The following is a 13,653-nucleotide window of genomic DNA, read 5'->3' as shown; positions in this document are numbered from 1 at the left end:
GCTTATATCTTTTCATTTCTTTTCTTTTCATTTCTTAGAGAGGGGTTAGAACCCCTTTTTACACACCTTCGTATTTATATTCATCTTTTGGGATATTCAGGATTTCTTGGCATCATTATTATTATCTTCTAGCAGGCTTCTCTAACTGCCTCACTACTAACAGGAACTCCTAGAACGGCTGCCTAGCAGGCTAGCAGAACAGAGCCACTAGGGCTTCCTTCTAAAACAGGTCTTTCAATGTCTAACAATGTCTTTACAGGAGGCAATGACTACTCCGACCTCCCTCAAACATACTTAGCCTAAACCTGGGACTTCATGCCTTGGTTGCCGGTCCCCAAAAAAAATAGATCCCCTCGACAAGTACAAATACACATATAACAGGAAAGAAAGGTACTCGTAAAGGAGAAATATCACCTGGAATGGCCACAAGAAGCTTCCATCGCAGCAAAGGCTCCTCCAGGCTCCACAAAATTCCACAACCCGCGAAACCTGTCCAGCACAACACTAAACCAAAACCCAATTAAACGCACCCGCACTAGACAGGGAAATGGCCCTCTTGGCCTAATGAAATCAGACATGACTTTGCTACAAAACTAAATCGGCCCTCTTGGCCTAATGAAATAAAACAATACTATGCATAACATCCTCCTGGAAACAATTATGATAGACATCAAAGCATACCATTCCCAGGGGAACAGGGCTTGTAGCCCTAAACTAGGTGCATTAAATTATGACCTATCCCTCCTGCGTATATCGCAAGAGGTGTTCGCATCACATGTCGTCTAATCAGTCTATGAGTCTGAGATAATAAAGGTAGATGAGTCTCGCTTACCCTCTGCATCACCCAAATCAACCATCGTCTGCCAAAGAGGGCATGTTCAGAAAGCATACCCCACAAACGACCAGGTCCTGTCTCACCATCAATAGATATATCGGGACAAGGGCCACAATTAAAGAAGAGGTCCTCTTCATACGCAAGATTAGCCAATGAATCGGCAAACTGGTTCCAATTTCGTGGAATCAGCTGAAAAGACACTCTATCGAATTCGTCTAGCAGGGCTATGGCAGTATGATGGTACATACAAAGGATCGGGTTCCGTACCATGTACGTCCCATTGAGTTGATTTAAAACCAACTGAGAGTCCCCTTTCACCAACAACTGGCGGATACCACCCTTTTTTGCAATATTCAAACCCATGATCAGGGCTTTGTATTCGGCCATATTATTAGTAAAATTCGCCCCGAGATAAGCAGCTAACTTCATGACAATGCGTCGTCGGGGGTCTCGGATGACAACTCCTACACTTCCTTTTTTGCATGCACCCCTGGACGCCCCATCAAAGTACAAGGTGTACGTCCATAAAGGGTTTACATATCCTGCCATCCTGGACTCTACGCGTAATTATGGTAATCGAAATTCAGCATATTCAACGGGTGGACTGTAGGCTCCATCCCTCCATCATCATTGAATTCAACAGGGATACTCGTCAAAATTCGTAGGCAGTGATGGCAGAAGACCTTGATTTCCCAAATGAATGTCCCGCCTTCTTGCTCAATCACCTTGTATCCTTTGCTCCACCAAATGAGCTTTCCCTGATGATACCTCTGTTCCAAATATGGGTGTTCTAAATAAGGGATCAGACGACCCATCAAACTCTATCACGATTTCCTTGCAGATGTTTGATCAATCTTGCCTAGACCTGCAAAGCAGTCATAGCATTAGTACAATCAGAAGTAATAAGGTTTAATCTTATTAAGATTAACCTTATTTTTAAATTCTATCCCCTCAAGGTCAGCTAACAACACTGTAGATTTATTCTTTCCTATCCTAACGATCCTATAGGGCCCATCCCATTTGGGTTCTAGCTTGCCTGGGAATAATTCACGTCGTCCGTCATAACACAGAACAAGCTGTCCTTTCTTGAAGGTGTACTTCTTGGCTTTAAGGTCATGTAGCTTCTTCATTCGGCGCTTCGCCACTTCTTGGTGCAATAAGCTCTGCAACTTAAGCTCATCTAAATGTGCCAGTGTCGTCAAGCGCTCAAAAAGAGCGTCTTCATCGCTCAAAGAATGATTGATGGCAAACCGAATAGTCGGCAGCTCAATTTCTAAAGGCAAGACACACTCCTCCCCATATACTAACTTGAACGGGGTATGGCCAGTGGCTCGTTTGAAGGTCGTATTATAGGCCCACACTGCCACGTATAACTTTTTATCCCAATCCCGTTTCTTTTCCGACACAATTTTGGACAGGATGCCTACAAGCTGCTTGTTGGTGCTTTCGACTTGCCCATTGGCTTGCGGATTATATGGGGTTGTCTTGTTATGCTTGATGTTCCACAACTCTGTCAAACCTTTGATCACCTTATTCAGGAAATGAGTTCCGCGGTCCGACACTAATTCTTTCGGTGGACCAAACCGGCATATTATTTGCTCTAAAAGGAAACTAGCAGTTTCTTTAGCATCATCTTTCCTTGTTGCACGTGCTTCTGACCACTTTGTGAAGTAGTCAGTTGCTACAATGATGTACCTCTTTTGCGTAGTCGATGACGGAGTAATAGGACCCACAAAGTCTATTCCCCACTTCTCAAATGGAAGTATCGCCATAATAGGGGTGAGTGGTCGTTTCCTATTCTCTCGACTATCATGTTGTTGGCAAATATCGCATCGCTTAACATACGCAAACGCATCCTGGAAGATGGCAGGCCACCAATAACCTGCTCTTAAAGCCTTTTGTGCTGTAAGCCGTCCAGCAAAATGGCCACCGCAAGCAGAATCATGGCACTCTTCCAAAATGAATGGCACCTCGTCAGGCATCACACATCGGCGATAGATGTCATCAACCCCTTGCCGATATAATGTACCTGCGATCAAGGCAAACTTTAACGCTTGCTGCTTAATTTTCCTTTTCTCAGCCTTAGATAGTTCGGATCCCGCCTCTCCCGTTGATAAATAATGCGTTATTGCAGCATACCAGGAGGGAATAGATGCCGTATCTATTTTAAATATCATCTCCATGCCACTACCTTCAGCCACAGATTCTTTCGGCTCCCCAAAGTCCACTAGACATTCCACGATGCCTTGCAACCTTGGTGGCTTACTCTTGATTTCATAATCAAATTCCTGCAAAGTGATCAACCACTTCGCCAGACGATCAGGCGGCTGTAGCTTATTCAGCAACAATCGAAGTCCCTCCGCCTTCGTATAAAGCACGACTTTCTCATAGAGAATATAACGCCTGAATTTCTTGGTCCCAAAGACCATCGCTAGACACAGCTTCTCCATGTAGGTGTAATTGATTTCGGATACCCCCAGCTTCCGACTAGCAAAAGCAATCGGGTGGTACCACTTCTCTTCCCAAATTTGGGCTAAACAGCAGCTGATACTATACATGGTGGCTGCTGAAAATATATAGAACACCTCACCTCTTTTAGGTGCTTTTAAAACGGGCGCTCTTGCTAGCTCTTGTTTCACATCCTCGAATGCTACCTGACAAGGGTCACCCCATACAAACGAACAGCTAAAGGACAATAAATTTGTAAGTGGCAACGTTCTTTCTGCTAAGGCGTTAATGAATCTACGGTAGTAACCGACCGAAGACAGAAAGCTATGAACTTCTTTCGGAGTGCGTGGTGGACCCATGGCAACTATAACTTTGACCTTCTCGGGGTCTGTCGCAATTCCTACCGAACTGACCACATGACCCAGCAATAGCCCATAAGGTACTCCAAAAGCACACTTCCGTGGGTTTAGGGCGATGCAAAATTGTCTACAGCGCTCAAAGCATTTTCTCAAAATGATCAACTGCCTTTCTCTCACGGTGGCAGCCCCTAAGTCATCAATAAACACCCTCAACTCTTCAGGGGATATGTCACCGAATGTCTTATCAGCTGTTCGTTGCCACGAACCAGGCGCATTGCATAAACCAAAAGCCATCACGTGGTAAGCAAAAGTGCCAAATACAGTGATAAAAGTTGTTTTCAACTTGTCCTCTTCTGCAATTGCCATTTGGTTGTATCCTGCAAAGCAATCCATAAACGAATATATCTCCCTACCCGCTAATTGATCCAAAATCTGGTCAATAAATGGCAACGGGTAGTAGTCCTTAACTGTCTGCTTATTCAGCTCCCTAAAATCTACACATAAACGGATTTGATTATTCTTCTTCTTTCTAATCACAACTGGCGAACACCATTCCGTGTGTTGCACAGGAAAAATCAAACCCGCTTTTCGAAGCTTCTCTAACTCCTCAAACAGCCCGTCCCTCAATTCGAAAGGCATACGCCTTACTTTCTGCCGTACAGGACGACTGCCCTCTTTCAACGGAATTGTATGAACAGCAAGACTGGGAGGGATGCCTCTCAACTCATCATAACTCCAGGCAAAGATATCACGGAATTCCTGGATCAAGGCCACATAGTCCTCCCTTTCTGCTGAGCTGAGCATAGAGCCTAATTTGATTGGCCGCGAATCATCAAGCGTACCAAGGTCTAGCTCGATAACATCTGCATCTCTTATACGATCTTGGGCCTCTATCGGCTCGTTCAAAGTGATCTGATAGATGTCCTCCGTGGTGGATCCCTCTTTGGACTCATCACTCGATGATGTCTCACTGCCAGATAAATCTTCTAATGTCTCCAATTCTGTAGAAGATAGAGGAGCTCTTTCACTCTGCGGGGACTCAGGATAAGCATCAACCACCACACGCTGGGCACCTCTGCCGAATATCAATCGACCGGCGGGTATATCCACTTGGCAATCCGCTTGCAAGATCCAAGGTCGTCCAAGTAATACTTGGTAACTTGGCCGCCCTGCAAAACGAATCACCCTAAAGTCCAACATGCATTCTACATTTGCAACAGTGACATGGACCTTAGTAATGCAGCCTTCCGGCTGTCTCAAACTGTCATCTGCCATTCTGAGAATTGTGGAAGTATCTTTCTGAATCGCAAGACCCAACCTTTCCATCAGTTCAGAACTCATAATGTTAACAGATGATCCCGTGTCGACAATGGCATAATCTACTAATATCCCATCGACATAGGCTGCAACCCTTGGGCAATGCTTCTCAGCATGCTCGAACCAGTCATCACCAACTCGCGCAATACCCAAAGGTTCTACAATATACCCAGTACGTAGAATCTTTCTAAATTCCTTGCGTACTCCTGGGGAAAGCTTAATAAGCTGTAAAAGATTCACATCCGGCTTGACTTCGCAAAGAGAGCCCGCCAAATCGAATTCATGATAGTTCGAAAGAGCTCGCTTTTCACGCCAAATCATCCGCTCTTTAGGTCGCTGCACTGGCTTTATTGCCTCTTTCTTAACTTTCACCTTCTTCTTTGGTGGTTCCTTATCGGCTTTACTCTCTACGGGCTTCAAAGGTCCCCCTTCTAGGGCAGGATCCAAAACTTGCGTTCCTTTGTCGCCTTGTTTAGGGTTTCCGTCGACAGGCTTATCCATGTCGGCTTCTCTACCCTTTTTACCTCTTGTAAGGACAGCTCGTAGATTAGAGGTTTCAGCATCATTAACGCGTACAGCCTCAATCAAACTAACCCCACTACCACTTGGTAGTTCTTCCACCGTAGTCTTTGGTCGTTGAAGTATTTGTTTAGGCCCATTTTCTGGCTGGGAGTCATTTCCTTGGGCACGATGATTAACAGGCCCTGGTTGCCGACTACCTCGCTGGAGGGAACTGATCTTACTCCAGCAAGTAGCTGCTAGATGGCCAGATTTTCCACAAATGTCGCACTTAACATTTGGGCAATTTCTTGGATAGTGCTGCCCGCCACACCATTTACAACTAAACCTCGAAGGTGCACCCTCCTCAGGGTATCTACTTCCTATTAAATTTTGTTGTTTTTTAAGGAAGTTGACATCAACGGCTATTTGTCGATACTGCTCCGTAATCATGTCGGTATAATGCTTCATCATGTCCTTAACCTCGCCAAGAACATTGGAAGAACTCGACTCATAGCCTTGGTCATTTCCATGTCGTTCAATCGGCCTAACAATTCGATTAGGCACAGGCTGTTGAGCTGCAGACATGGTGTTAGAATTGACCGCCTGGCCTCCACTACTTGGAGCCATTTGACTGCCCGTAGGCATCGACATGCTAGGGGGAGCTGGTAATAAAGGGACATTCTGTATCATGTTCCCTCTCCCATTAGGGTTAGCCATCGCTATCCCTTGGCCACTACTGCCATTGGCTATTGCCATATTGTTTCCCAATACTAAACCCATGTTCGAATTGCCTCTAGAAGCATAGGCTGCTTGTAGTCGGGATTCCACCTCTTGTGCTCGTGTAATGGCAGTATCTATATCCCCCAAGGGGACACTACTCAACTGCAATTGGATATTAAAGTCCAAACCATGTAGGAAATATTGCAATTGGGCAGCTGCGGGGATAGGAATAGAGGTGTCCAACTTACGGAAGACCTCTTTTATCTTCTTCGCATAAGCACGAATATCCTCGTGTGGATCTTGGCGGGTCACGTTGAGTACACGCAACCAATATTGCCCACCCCTTTCAGGGGCAAACTCCCTTCGAAAAGCTCCATAAAATGCATCAATGTTCAATATGGTTCCGGCTTCTAAACCATGATACCATATAGCAGCTCTTCCTTTGAGAGTCATGTTGAAGAACATCATTAAATGCCCTTCTTCTTGAATGCGACAGTTAAACATCAGCTTTTGAAACTCCCTAATGTGGAGTTCCGCATCTTCCTCAACTAGCCCATTAAAAATGGGTAGCGGGTAACCTAGAGCCGGCAAATCCGTTGTTCCTGCTGGAATTGCAATAGGCTGTGCCATGACGAGGATTGGATTTGCACTAGGAATAGGGAACGGTGGGGTTACACCTCCCGCAATTGACGTGGACTGGCTTATGGAAGGAAGGGGAGCACTAGAGCTTCCACCTTCTCCTAACTTACTTCTTGTGGTCCTAAGACCACTAGATCCACTCCCTCGTAAGGGTTCAGCACCGCTACGCTTAGGGGAATATCTCCTAAAAATTTCAGCACGTCGCCTAGCTCTTTCGTCTCTTTCTTGCTTTTGGATTTCTGCTAGACGATGCTTATCAATCAACAACGGATCAAGCTCAGTATCCTCTGGCATAAACTGCTAGTTGGTCCTTAAACAACCAGGATTCGAGAACCGCCACTTTTAAGCAGCTCCCGGCAGACGCACCACTGATGGACCTAAAAACGGGCCGGCACTGGCTCATGCACTAGCCGGACCTCGTCACTACGCACAAGACAACCCCTCGGCCTCGCGGCCAGGAGCGTCTATCAAAATCTCTGCCTTCCTAAACATTGCATTTGTAATACGTTGTAGTCCAACTAATCCTAACCCAATATTGCTCCTTAGAGGGAGTCCCTTTCACATAGCCAAAAGGCTCGAATCACATACACATGGGGTTCCTCCTATGGCTGAATGCCGTCAACCCTTTGCGACTCTCCTACACCTTGGGGATTGGCCCCTCGATGCGCCGCTCAACATTTAAACATTTCGCACAAACGTCGCTCAAGGTACCAAATAAACGTATCCAGGAATGTACCATTCCCTCACTTGACTTCCCCTTTATGATCCCACGACTAGCCTACAGCATAGGAACCTCACGCTCTCAACGGTGGGTCACAGGCCTACTGAAAACAATTGCTATGCATATCCAGGAGCTAACTCTGATACTTTTAATTTCCTCAAAAATGATCATGCAAAGAGGTGGATGCCTAATGCTCAAACATTTTAAAAACCAGCAGCGTGCAAGTGCAAAACATCTCTTTCATGCTTTTCTTTCTAACCGCTTTGTGCTTCGCTGCAACACCTAGCACCGAAGTGATCTTCGTGCTACTAGGTTTTAATTTTTATCATTATTATTCCGTCCTAGATGCAATGCATATAAAATCAGCAAATTATTCCTCATGCTCAGCGGCATTTAACCATTTTTTCCACAACTCTACCCTTCCCCGTTGATAGGGCATCATTGCATTCATTTCTTTTAGGGTTTCCTTGTCATTTTATGTGGAGAGAGGAAGGAAACACACACTACAACATATAAACAAGGCTGAACTGAAGCATAACTTCATGCCCCAGCCTTGCTATACATCAACAAACATAAATCCTATTTTTCTATATTTTTCGTAGCCCCAAATGTATTTTTCCCCTATTTTCCATGGTGTTTTTATCATTTTTCCGCCATTTTTTTCATTTTCTTGTATTTTTTAAATTGCTGAAAATTGAAACCAGTTTGTGGGCTGTGGCCCTTAGTTCATTTGCAACAAAATTGAAAGATTAGTTGATGTGTATCGACGGTTTTCCCCATTTATACGCCCAAAACCCTTGTTTTTCCCCATTTTTCATGGTTTTCGGGTTTCTTGACATTATTTCGAGCCATGAAATGCATGTTTTTCATAATTTCTGGTTATAAACAGTAAGAACTCAGAAGAATCAGCAACATAATCAAATCTTAGTCCATATGAACGGCATTCCATCAATCAAAAGCATAAAACACTAAATTTTCTTTGTAATTTTTTAGTTTACCGCTTAAACGCGTGTTTCGGGTTTTGTGTCCATGGCTGTAGATTTGGAAAACAGCAACCCTTCATGTCCAGCAACATCACAAATCACCATTCTCAGCCCGTGTAGCAATCCGGTCCATGCCGGACAAGCCTCCATCATTCTTTCTTCTTCCTTCTTCTCCCCACATGATCTTGCCTTTAGAAGAGAGAGAGGGAGGAGAGAGAAAGACTAGAATCAGAAATTCCAAACCAGGCCACCATTCCACGGGCGAAGGGCGGCGATATGATCAGCATACGGAGTGTAGGCAAGGGCCAATGTCAGATAGGGGGGTTGTTTGCAGGCAGGGAGAAGCCATGATCAACATTGAGCGCAAAAATCGGCGCCATTCCTGATCACGTATTCTTCATCTTCATCACGATTTTTTTCATCTCACTCCCCCAAAGTTTCATGTGACATTTTAAGTTGGGCTCCCAAGGGTCATGCCCACTTGGCCAAACTCATGTCCACCTTTTCAAATCTTGACCGGTTTGTGGCCTTTCCCCCGTCCGGACTCCGAATCGAGCTCTGAAAAATCCTGGGCGTCCGACTTAGCATCCCGCATTGGCCAGTAGCTTGTGTCAACCCGCACGACTGTCTGAAAAATTATGAAAAATCACCAAGTGTCGCTTGGGCGCCTTTAAAGCACTTTGGCGCTTAAAATCGTCCTAGATCGAGCCGCCGCCTTTGACAGTGAATATTTTTCCCTTGATATTCATAATTTTTAGCTATTTTTAAGCACTTGCCGTCTCCTAAATTCCGCTCTCACCTTGGCTAGGGGTGGTAAAGAGAATATTCCATGGCTGACTAGGGAAGGTTCATAATATGGTCAAACATACCAACTAGACTATCTTCTCGGGCTATAAAAGGAAGACATCCCCAAAGCCATTGTCAATCTATCTTTCATCCCGTTAGAGTTTTTCCAGCTACCCTTAAGCTCTTTGCCTATCATATGTCTAGATCGCCATCTAAGCTTCACAGTGGAAGTGCACGGGTGGATAGAGCCATCTTTGTATCAGTTCATTTGAAATTAAAGTAGTCTTTATTCTTCTCATATTTGTTATGTGTTCTCTACTTCTTGCTCAAAATTTTTTTGTTGTGTCATGTAATATTTATGCAAGGCACAATGGTATATGTACAAAGGATAGGCAATATGTATGATTGAACTTACTAAAAGTCAAACTAAAAATAGTTCATGGGTCTGCCTAAAGAGGCTAGTGTGGTGCTAAAAAAGGCTATCATCTTGAGTGGTTAAGAAATTTCCTAAGTTCTTTGTTTGTTGAAGGTAAGGCATCAACACATGTATGACACTGGTATTAGAGTGAGGCTATAGCAAAAGATTAGGGAGTGCATGACACCATTGAACGACAAGCTATAGTGGCCCCATAATTGCATGACTATCACATTGCCTCCTCTTGTGGCTTACAACTAAGACAACGACCAAGGTGTAGACCTTGGCATACTTAGCAATGAGGCTATGAAGGCTTCATTGGCACCATTTCTTGCATGTGAGGTGGAAGTGTTTGCTTGAAGACAAAACTTCTAGGAGATCACCCATTCCACTATTATCTACACGAGATCTACACCCAAGTACACTTAACTACAAGGTAACTAAACATAAAGTTAAGACTTGGAGTTGCGGGTAAATATCGATGAAAGTTTTCAAAAACCTATTTGGAAGGGTATAAAGAGATTTTTAATTACCTTTTGAATATTTCTTGGCATGCAACACCTTTGAAGTTCTACTATATCACTCCTATAGTCTTGTGAATTGTTTCACTATGAAGATATTAAGGCTAAGTGGTGATTTTTCTCTCTTAGTTTCAAGCATCACAGCATATCCTCACCTTCACTTTCAGAGCACAATAAGCTTGTAAGCATGCATGATGAAACCATGAGTGATGTAGATACATTTGATGTTCAAAGAGAGGGAGAGAGATAGATATAGGATGGAGCCATCTAGAGCAAAGAGTAGTGTACGCTCATTCGTTTATCATTCCATTATGCAAAAGAAGAAGACTCATTATCTAACACTAATGTGAAAATTAAGATAGGTCATTGACTGAATATACAGACAAACCATGGTTGAGTCAAACCAACTCATGTATTATATCACACATGACTAACAACAGCTAGGTTGCAACTATCTAACTAGGGCTAGTCTTTGAGCTTGATTCTTAACATTTCCCCTCAAGATCAAGCCAACTACTACACTCCAAGTAGCTCTCTGAAGTAGACAAATTTATCTCTACCAAGTTATTTGGTAAAGATATCAACTACTCAATCTTCAATCTTCACATGAATCAAATCTCTCTTCCCTACAAGCACGATATCCCTAATAAAGTGATAATGTATTGCAATGCGCTTTGATTTAGCATGGTAAACCAGATTGCTAGCAAGAAGCACGCTACTCATGTGGTCACAATACAATGTGATTGATCTATCCTTTTGTACACCCAAGTCATTCTCAATAGTTTCAGGAGCCAAACTGCATCACATGTAGCTAAGGTTACACCTCTATACTCTACATGCACAAGAGAGAGCATATGTAGGCTGCTTTTTGCTACTCCAACAATTGATCATACTGCTTCCAAGATTGAAAGCATATCCACTTATTGAGACCGCTTGTCATATGAACAACCAGCCCAATCTGCATTGGTGTATCCACTTGTTAATCATCTATCATATGACCAACCAGCCCAATCTTCATCAGTGTATCCTATCAACTCAAGAGGCTTTTCAAGTTCATAAAATAGCCCATGCTCAAATGTACCCTTAACGTACCACATAATCCTCTTGACTACATGAGGTTTGTGTGGCTTCTAAATAAAATGACTAATCAACCCCACTAAGTATCTGAGGTTAAGATGCCTAATGTTACGTAAGATAGATAAGGCTACCTAGCATCTGCCTTTACATCGTAGCATTCTCTATCTCACTACCAACATCAATTGCAAGATTTACATTTTGGTCTAATGGGGTTTCCATGGGCTTACAATCTAGCATTCCATATTTGAGCAACATATCTTTTGCATATTTCTTTTGTAGCAACCAAATCCCTTGAGGTGTAGTCACTATCTCAAATGCAAAGAAAGTACTTTAGGTCTCCCAAATCTTTCCGTTTAAATTCAGCTTGTAACATAGACTTAATTTTAGCAATATCAGAATCATCATCCCTAGTGATGATTAAATCATCAACATAAATGACTAAGAAGACATAACTTGTATATGTCTTCTTCATGAACATACTATGAAATCCAAGTTCCTATAGGTAAGAGTTGGTCCTAGCATTCCATGCTCTTGGTGCCTGCTTCAAACCATAAGGTGCCTTTTTTAGCATGCATTCATGATTAGGATAATCTGGATTTGTGTAACCCTTCGGTTGCTCCATGTATACTTCCTTAACTAGATCTCCATTCAAGAATGCATTTTTAACATCCATCTGCCAAAATTTCCATCTTTTAGATGTTTCTAGAGCAATGATAGTTCTCATAGTTTTCATTTTAGCAACGAAGCTAAAAGTCTCCTCATGATCAAGTCCATATTAATGTGCATAGCCTTTGGCAACCAACCTTGCTTTGAATCTCGCCAAGAACCCTTTTGCTTTGCATCTCACTTTGTAAACCCATTTGCAGCCAATGGGTGTTTTACCTTCAAGTTTCCTAACCACATCCTAAGTATCATTTTCAGCCAATGCAATATACTTTTCATCCATAGTTGTGTACCAATTTTCATCAACAACTACTTCACTAAATTTTGTAGGCTCTTTGTAACCCATTACTTTTGTTATGTAAGCAAAGTGTCTAGCTAAATATCCAGTGTAAGTCAGCCTATTAATAGGCTTTTTTACTCTCTATGTTCTTCTCAACTATGGTGCACTATGATACTCCCTCTCATGAGGTGGTACATACTTGTTTTGGCTAACTCTATGCATAGCCATTGATAGTATACTAAGCTCACTATCCAAACTGTCACTCCCAGGTAACTCATAACCAGAAGTAAGTGGCCTAGTAACATATTCAAAAATTTTCCCTTTTTCTTTATCCAATCTTCCTCCATTGACATATCCGTGTACGTGGACATAGAACCATGACTACGCAAGTGGCTTTTTGTCCATGGACTAATAGTAGAGGATGTGTCTTCTATAGGCCCACTAATAGTTGTACTATCCATAGTATTAATTTTAGCATGAGTACCATCTGTTGGTCCATAAAAAATAACTAGATTTTGTTTGCCATACCAAGAAGCCAACTTATTAAACACATCTCTATTGAACAATGTTTCACACATAGAAGGATTGTAGCATTTGTATGCTTTCGCATCTCATGCTACATAGCCAACAAAGACGGGCTTAGTAGCACATGCACATAGGAAACACATCCAAAGACTTTTAAATGGTTAATAACATGTTTGTGCCCATACAATTTCTCATATGGCATAACGTCATGAATACCACTTGTAGGAGTTGCAGTCACAACTACTTCAGCCCCAATAATTCTTCTCATTTAGCATAGCTCTTGTAACTTTCGTAAGCTCACTATTTTTCCTCTCTGATACATCATTCTATTGCGATGTGTAGTTAACTGCATGTAAGCTACCTTTTGATTCCATGCTTAGCCAAACACCTATCAAATTCATGAGAGACATATTCACCTCCTCCATTTGATCTCAAGCAAGATATTTAAGGGCCAAGCTCTTTTTTAGTGTGACTTTTGAAATCATTAAAGACATCTAATACTTCATTCTTTTTCTTCAAAATATACAACCAAGTGTACCTGCTATAATCATCAATGAAAGAGACATAATACCTTGCACTGCTAAATGATGAATTATGTGCTCTACTGCAAATATCTGACTCCACTAACTACAATGGTCTAGTGTTTTTCTTAACATGTCTAACAAATGGAAACCTATCTTGTTTTTCTAACTGGCAAGCTAAACATACGTGTCTTTAAATCCATCTACTTGAATCTCGAAAGATCAAGTACAGTCACTTTCTATTGCATAGTTTTCAAGCCGCTATATATTAACATGCCCAATGTGCTTATGCCAAGTTTTCAACATCTTTGATTGCTCCACTATCACAAGAAAACATGGTTT

The sequence above is a fragment of the Lygodium microphyllum genome, chromosome 13 (genome assembly GCF_053477565.2).
Source record: "Lygodium microphyllum isolate KBCC chromosome 13, Lygodium_microphyllum_v1.1.10, whole genome shotgun sequence".
In the NCBI taxonomy this organism is placed as follows: domain Eukaryota; kingdom Viridiplantae; phylum Streptophyta; class Polypodiopsida; order Schizaeales; family Lygodiaceae; genus Lygodium; species Lygodium microphyllum.
This window is presented reverse-complemented; position numbering follows the sequence as displayed.